Consider the following 8,130-nt stretch of genomic DNA (forward strand, 5'->3'; position numbering starts at 1 on the left):
AGCACTGTGGGTATACGGGAGAATAATGTTCCTGTGGAGGGACGTCATGTAGGGAAAGAATGTTTCAATCGGAGGGAAGAGTTAGTGCCAACGTACTGAGCTGGAGTGTGGAGGGGCTGAGGACAGAGCAGTGAATGGGGGCCCCGTTAACCTACGGCCTTGAAGGCCTGGAGAAGAACCTTGGCAACGTCTGCTAGAAAGCCTGCGTAAAGGCAGAAGACAGGTGAGGGACGGTGGCAGAGCTGCCGCAGGCTGTACACGCCCAGGTGTGCGGAGGCCTGGATCCCTCCCTGAAACAGCTTGCTCAACTGGTCCATGGCAGATTCCCCTGCCTTCCGCCGCAGTCTCTCTTAGGGTCCGTCGGACGCTGTCCTGGCTGTGCTCCTCCGCAGCCTGCGGACCATCCTAAGGCTCCAGGTTTGTACATCACCTGCCATCTTAGCACCCCCAGCTGACTGTTCTTTTGCTTTTCCAATACAGGACTCAATCCCGACCCAGGTGTTTTGTTTCTGTGGTGGTCGTGGAAGACCCCTACGTTCACCCACCCGCTAACCAGCTTGCTGCCCCCGACTCGGGTCACGCCAGCGCCTCCCTGAGCCCTCGGGCGCAAATAGGTGAACGACCATACCCGCCTCCCGCTGTGGACTGAGATTCGCGGAGCGAGGGGTTCCCGGGTTGGGGCCCTAAAACGCCGAGGAGTAGCACTAGATTACACTGTCACATTCTTTTTTCCTTTCGAGAAACCTCATTCGGTTCTCTTTTTCTTGAACGTTCCACAGGGAGTCCAGGTTTAACACGAACCTCGCTGCAGGTCTCGGACCCACACCCAAGAAAAAGACCTTTCCGCGCCGCGGATCCCTGTCCCGGAAGCGGGAGGTTGCCACGCCCAACCCCACCCTGCCCCGCCCCCTTTCCAGCTCCGCCCCAGGGCTGCCCTCTTTCCCTGCCTCGCGAGACCCGGGCCGAGACCTCGGGAATGCTCCGGACTCCTGCTGGCCTCTCCCGGCCCGGTTCTCTTGCACTAAAAATAGGCGACTCTGGCAGCGCCCCTCCTATGGGGCCTTGAGGGAGATTGGGGTTTTGTCTTAGAGCCCGTGTGGACCCCGATGGCGATGCCAGCCCGCGGAGAGGGAGGCGGCTTTCCGACGACCAGACCCTGCAGGATTCGGCCTTTCTCTTCGGAGTTTTCCTCCAACCCCCTCCGTCCCTCCCAGGAGATGCCCGCAGGCCACGGTGATCACCGAAGTTCAGCCCTGAGGCGAAGGAGACGTGGCCTCGACCCTGGGGACCCCTTCAGGTGTAGCTTGAGGGGGAACGGCCGCCTTTCCCGTTGGACACCCAGCTGTGGCTGTGCCCCGTCCTCCCCCAGCTCCCAGCCTCGCCCAGCTCCCGGCCTAGGCATGCACTCTGGGCTGGGGCCGGGGCCCACACCTCTCCGGGAGGAATCGCTGGGTTGACTCTGGCAAAGGGAGCCTCGCCCCTTCTAGCGGAGGGACGTGCTGCAGCCGCTGGAGGAGGCTGAGTCAATCACGCTCTTCCCACCAGAAGTCTACCTGTGCCTGCGCCCGCCGGGCCTGCCGGCCTCTTCCTTCTCATCCAGGGGGCCTCTTCTCCAGCCTCACAGAGGTGGGAAGCTTGCTGGAGGCCCCCACCTGCCTTTTTGGGAAGACCCCGAGGCTGGTCCAGGCCCTGTTGGCAGGACCCTTCCTGACTGGGTTCACCGTTCCTCTGGGTCTCACCACTTCTCCAAGCCCCTGGGCTGCCTCCTGTCCCCCGCGTCTGGGACCCCAGAGGCACCACTTTCATTCCACACAAGGTAAGAGTCCCAAGGAGAGGCCGGACGCGGTGGCTCAGGCCTGTAATCCCAGCACTTTGGGAGGACGAGGCGGGAGGATCACGAGATCAGGAGATCGAGACCATCCTGGCTAACACGGTGAAACCCTGTCTCTACTAAAAATACAAAAAAAACAAAATTAGCCGGGCGTGGAGGCGGGCGCCTGTAGTCCCAGCTACTCGGGAGGCTGAGGCAGGAGAATGACGTGAACTCAGGAGGCGGAGCTTGCAGTGAGCCGAGATCGCGCCACCGCACTCCAGCCTGGGCGACAGAGCGAGACTCTTGTCTCAAAAAAAAAAAAAAAAAAAAGGCCCAAGGAGAAATTGGAGAGGCTCTTCTATGAAAGTCCATCTCACCATTCCTTTTTTGAGAGTAGTCCACAGGACCTGTACAGTTGGAACGAACCTCTCAGGCTTCCCTGCCAGAGGCCCTTTTCTCCAGGAGCAGAGGCATCTATCCCCTCCTGCCAGCATTCCAGACCCTGGAGGGCTTGCAGGGTGGCAGGTTTTCCCTTGAATGCTGAGGTGAGGCTGAGGGAAAGGTGCATGGCCAGGACCAGAGGGCCTACTGACTGCCAGCTAAAACTCTGGACAGGAGGCTTTCTCACGTACTTTAAGATGATGACCAAAATCTTTACTGTCTCCCTGCAAAATCAGTGTGGCTTCCTCTGGCATGTCCCATACTCTTGTGTTTTGTGGCCACACAGGCCCTCCCGTCTTCCTCCAAACTCATTAGTTCTCTCCCACACAGAACACACATTGTTCTGTCTGGAAGGCCCATCACATCCCTCCCCAACCCTCTCAGTTCAATCCAAGCTTCCTTGGGGTCTCAGCTTAGGTTGCCTGTTCAGGGAAGCCTCTGGGACCCTCAGGTCTAGACCAGGTGTGTTTCATGCTTTCATAGCGGTGGTGTAGTGTATACTGGTCCTTCTTACCCCTCAGGAGTCTCCTCACAAGGACTGCTGTGTTTCTGCTAAGTGTTGCATTCTCACCACCCAGTAGAGGGTTTGACCTGTGGAAGATTCTAATTTTGGTGGCTAGCCTCATGGGTTGAAAAGTAAAGGTCAAGTAGTTAAAGGAAGGGCGTTCCAGGCAGAGGGATCAGCGTGGGTGCAGAGGTTAGGGAGGGATAGCTTCGAGGGACTGTTAGGGAGTGAAACCCCTGAGGGGCAAGGAGCCCTAGTCTGGAAGGCCTTGCTGCTAAGGGATCAGGATTTTGTCCTGAAGCCTAGAGTAGTTTCTTTAAGAGTCTGATCTCCCTTGGGCACGGTGGCTCACGCCTGTAATCCCAGCACTTCAGGAGGCCAAGGCAGGCAGATCACGAGGTCAGGAGATCGAGACCATCCTGGCTAACACGGTGAAACCTGTCTCTACTAAAAATACAAAAAAATTAGCTGGGTGTGGTGGCGGGTGCCTGTAGTCCCAGCTACTCGGGAGACTGAGGCAGGAGAATCGGTTGAACCTGCGAGGTGGAGGTTGCAGTGAGCAGAGATCATGCCACTGCACTCCAGCCTGGGCGATAGAGTGAGACTCCGTCTCAAAAAAAAAAAAGTCTGATCTCAGCACTGTCCGCCTAGACTACTACTTTTTTTAGAACAAGTTTTTATTGCTACCTGCTAAAAAGGCATTTATTGTCAGGGTGCAGGCTAGGTTGGAGGAATAAAACTAGAAACAAGAAGAGTTAAGAAGCTACTGCAGTAATCAAGACAAATGAGTCAAGCCAAAGGCTGGGGTGCTATACAGGAAAGTCTCTAGGGGGACCCTAAATTTAGCAGGGGGTGGTGATGCAAGACTCCTACAAAGTGGTACTAAAGGAGGGACTGAGTACTTACTAAAGACCTTATGATTAAGAGGTGGAACATCTCTTCCAGTCCTCTCTCATCCCTACACTACTTCCTTCAACTCCAGTGTCTAGAATGGGGCTCTGTATATAGGAGCTTTTTGGTTGAGCATGGCTCACACCTGTAATCCCAGCAGTCTGGGAGCCTGAGGTCGGAGGATCACTTGAGCTCTGGTGTTCAAGACCAACACAGTGAGACCCCATCTCTACAAGATTTTTTAAAAATTTAGCCAGGCATGGTGGTGCACACTTATAGTCCCAGCTACTTAGGAAGGAGGCTGATGCAGGAGGATCGCTTGAGCCAGAAGTTGGAGGCTGCAGTGAGCTATGATCATGTCACTACACTCCAGCCTGGGTGACAGGGCGAGAAGTTGGGAGACCAGAAAACAGGAGTACAAGTATAGGTGCTGTTCCACTCTTAGGGAGGTGGGTTATGAAATTAAATCAGTTCCTGGAACAAATCTTATAAAGAGATCAGAGATCAAATGCGATTTATTTTATTTTATTTTTTTGAGACAGGGTCTGTCACCCAAGCTGGAGTGCAGTGGTGCCATCTTGACTCACAGCAACCTCCACCTCTTGGGTTCAGGCGATTCTCCCACCTCAGTCATCTGAGTAGCTTGAACTACAGGCATGTGCCACCATGCCTGGTTGATTTTTGTCTTTTTGGGTAGAGACAGGGTTTCACCATGTTGGTCAGCCTGGTCATTAACTTTTTAAAAAAATGTTTATTTCCTGATAAAGATTCAGCATACATTTTAGGCAGAAGTCTGAGGTCTAGCAGTCCCCCAGAAAGCATTCTGTTGTCTATTGAGGCTTCTTTGGGAGATGGACTGTGGGCTAGGCCTGGGTGCTTTGGCAGATACAGAGTCACAGGCTGTGGAAAGGGGATGGTCCAGGCAGGACTATAATAAATGCAGGGATGGCTGGGCGCAGTGGCTCATGCCTCTAATTCCAGCACTTTGGGAGGCCAAGGCAGGCGGGTCACTTGAGGTCAGGAGTTCAAGACCAGCCTGACCAGCATGGTGAAACCCTGTCTCTCCTAAAAATACAAAAATTAGCTGGGCGTGGTGGTGCACGCTTGTAATCCCAGCTACTTGGGAGGCTGAGGCAGGAGAATCACTTGAACCCAGGAGGCAGAGGTTGCAGTGAGCTGAGATTGTTTCACGGCACTCCAGCCTGGGTAACAGAGACTCCATCTCAAAAAGAGAAAAAAAAAAAAAAAGGAAATGCAGGGAGAAGGCAAGCTTCTAGCCTCCTTGTTAAAGGATTTAAAGTAGCATTAGATGGTAGAGAGAAACAAAAGATTCACTTTCTCAGCTTTCTACTGGAGAGAGAACTTCATATGAACTAGGGTGGGAAAAAGGTCAGAATGGGACCCTGGGGCTGGCTAGCTCAAATTTGTATGAGGGATAAAGGGCAGTCCTCTCTGCTCACACTAAGGCTAAATGGCCAGGGCCTGCTGAGAAATCACATCCTTTGCTGTAGGGGTAGAAGGGATTCTATGTGCCTAGGAAATGTCAGAGAAAAAGGGGATGTGAGCTCCATGGGTCCTCTCCAGGCCACCTGGATCCCCCCTTATCTCTGTAGGACTCTGCTTACTGCCAGCTGGAACTGTCAACCAAAGGGCTCTAAGTTGGCAACTCAGTCCCTTAGGAGGGGAGATAGCTGGGTGTGGTGGCTAATGCCTGTAATCCCAGCACTTTGGTAGGCCGAGGTGGGCAGATCACCTGAGGTCAGGAGTTAGAGACCAGCCTGGCCAACAATTACAATTACATTTTAATTTTTTTAAATATAAAAAAATTAGCTGGGTGTGGTGGCACACGCTTGTAATCCCAGCTACCCCGGAGGCTGAGGCAGGAGAATTTCTTGAACCTGGGAGGCGGAGGTTGCACTGAGCCGAGATCGTGTCACTGCACTCCAGAGCCTGAGCGACAAGGGTAAAACTCAAGTCTCAACAAAAAAAGAAAAAAGATGAGACGAGAAAGGTAGGAAGGCCTAAGCACAAACCTCAGCAGGGGGAATCGCTATATAGGATGAGCCTCCTTGTTCTTAAAGGCTATTTTTATTTCAGTTGGCTGTTTGGAGCTATGTAAAAAAATGAAAAAACAAAAAAAAAACATACAAAAACCCTCCAAAGGGCTATTTCTTTTTTTTTTTTTTTTTTGAGACGGAGTCTCGCTCTGTCGCCCAGGCTGGAGTGCAGTGGCTGGATCTCAGCTCACTGCAAGCTCTGCCTCCCGGGTTCACGCCATTCTCCTGCCTCAGCCTCCCGAGTAGGTGGGACTACAGGCGCCCGCCAACACGCCCGGCTACTTTTTTTTTGTATTTTAGTAGAGACGGGGTTTCACCGTGTTAGCCAGGATGGTCTCGATCTCCTGACCTCGTGATCCGCCCGTCTCGGCCTCCCAAAGTGCTGGGATTACAGGCTTGAGCCACCGCGCCCGGCCCCCAAAGGGCTATTTCTAATTCAAATCCCCGAGGTGTCCATCTTTCCCCTTCCTTTGGGGGAGGGAGGAGGTGAGACAAGTAATAACTTAGAGGGACATTTCCTTCCATCTTTGCAAGTCTCCTGATAAGAGGAACCTTGCTGCATCTCCTACACTTCTCATGAGCAGAAATGAGCTCACTGCCCCACACTCAGGATTCTCATACCATACTTCTGAGGACTCTCTGGTTTGGACAGACTATGATTAAATTTATCACAACCTTTAGTTCTCATGGCCTGGGAGGCCATCTCCTCTCCTTAGACCCTGTTACTCCTAGATCCTCTCCTCTCACTAACTCTGTCAGCACAGACTGCTCTCCCTTCCAGGACTCCAAGAGCTCCTCATCACCCTCATCTCCTGTAAAAAGCAAAGAACCCACCTACCTGCTTTAATACTAGGTTTTGCTCCCCATCCCCATTTTCAAAAAGTCAGGCACAAAGTAAAACCCTCCTAGCTTTGGGGAGTCTATTTTGAGGTTCCAGCTCTAGCCCCAGCCCTTTTTTGATAGGAGGTAATACAGTTTATTTTCTAACTTGTTTCCCTTAGTTTTCTCCTGTCTCCTCACTCGTGTGTTCCACGTGTATCAGGAGTGATAGGTGACTCAAGATCATTTTGGTCATATTTTAAAAATACAGTATTTTCTCCTTTGATGTCTAAAAATACTGCCTTACAGCCTAGCACTCCCAGCTGGAAAAAGAAAGTTGTTTCATTTCTGTTTTTATCCTCCCCCTTGGACTTGCTCTTCCCAAGGGCCCTAGGAAGAACTAGACTTTCATTGTACAGAACTGTGCTGTTAAATAGGATTTGATAGCCACTAGCTACATGTGGCTAATTAAAATTAGTTAAATACTATCTTAAAATTTTAGTTCCTGAGTTGCACTAGCCACATTTCAAGAGCTCAAGTAGTATGTAGCTAGTGGTATCTACTGTATTAGCAGATACAGAATACTTCCATTGTTACACGAAGTTCTATTAGCTTGAATGTGGAGGACTAGTGTCCTGAGCTCCCTTTCTTATAATCCCATTTTACCAGCCAGCAAATATTTGCAGTAACTTCACTGTTACAGGATAACTCTCAGAGGGATTAGGAATTGGGGATAGGAAGCAGCATAGAATCTACAGGTCTTATAGGAGTTTCAGGAGGCATGGCATAGACGCCAGGGGTTGATGGTCAATGGCAGGAGCCTCAGGTTTTAAGAAAGTACTTCAGGGGCTGATGTTATATTATCAGTCCAGGACCACTTCCACTGTGGACTCAAGGGTTCTGCATAATACCTGAAAACAAAAAATGACATCCCTACTGCCCTGCTGGAACTGAGGAGTAGCTGAAGTGATTGTTATTACTCAAAATCTCTGGAGCTTGATTTTGTAAACTGCTTTATCTGTCATGGTTTTTGTTCTCCCAAAAAGTGACATAAGCAGCAGTAATGTTTAGGTTTGTTGACTTTGCTACCTCACTCCAAGAGCTGGGAGAAGTGGGTGCCATATCCATTAATCCACTGATGCTCAGGGTGTTTTGTTTTGTTTTGTTTTTTTGACATGGAGTTTCATTCTTGTTGTCCAGGCTGGAGTGCAATGGTGCGATCTCAGCTCACTGCAACCTCTGCCTCCCAGGTTCAAGTGATTCTCCTGCCTCAGCCTCCTGAGTAGCTGGGATTATAGGCATGCGCCACCATGCCTGGCTAATTTTGTATTTTTAGCAGAGACAGGGTTTCTCCGTGTTGGTCAGGCTGGTCTCGAACACCTGACCTTAAGTGATCCGCCCGCCTCGGCCTCCCAAAGTGCTGGGATTACAGGCGTGAGCCACCATGCCCAGCCCTCAGGGTACTTTAATAAAGTGCTAGCTACGCAAGCCTATTCTTCCTCAAGAGTAGGTGTTCCACTTTTGAACACCTATGCCAGGCACCGGCTATAGGGCCTAAGTGAGGATGATATGTGGATATGACCACTTTCCCTGACTCTACACCA

Source organism: Piliocolobus tephrosceles, chromosome 4 (assembly GCF_002776525.5).
Source record: "Piliocolobus tephrosceles isolate RC106 chromosome 4, ASM277652v3, whole genome shotgun sequence".
NCBI lineage: Eukaryota > Metazoa > Chordata > Mammalia > Primates > Cercopithecidae > Piliocolobus > Piliocolobus tephrosceles.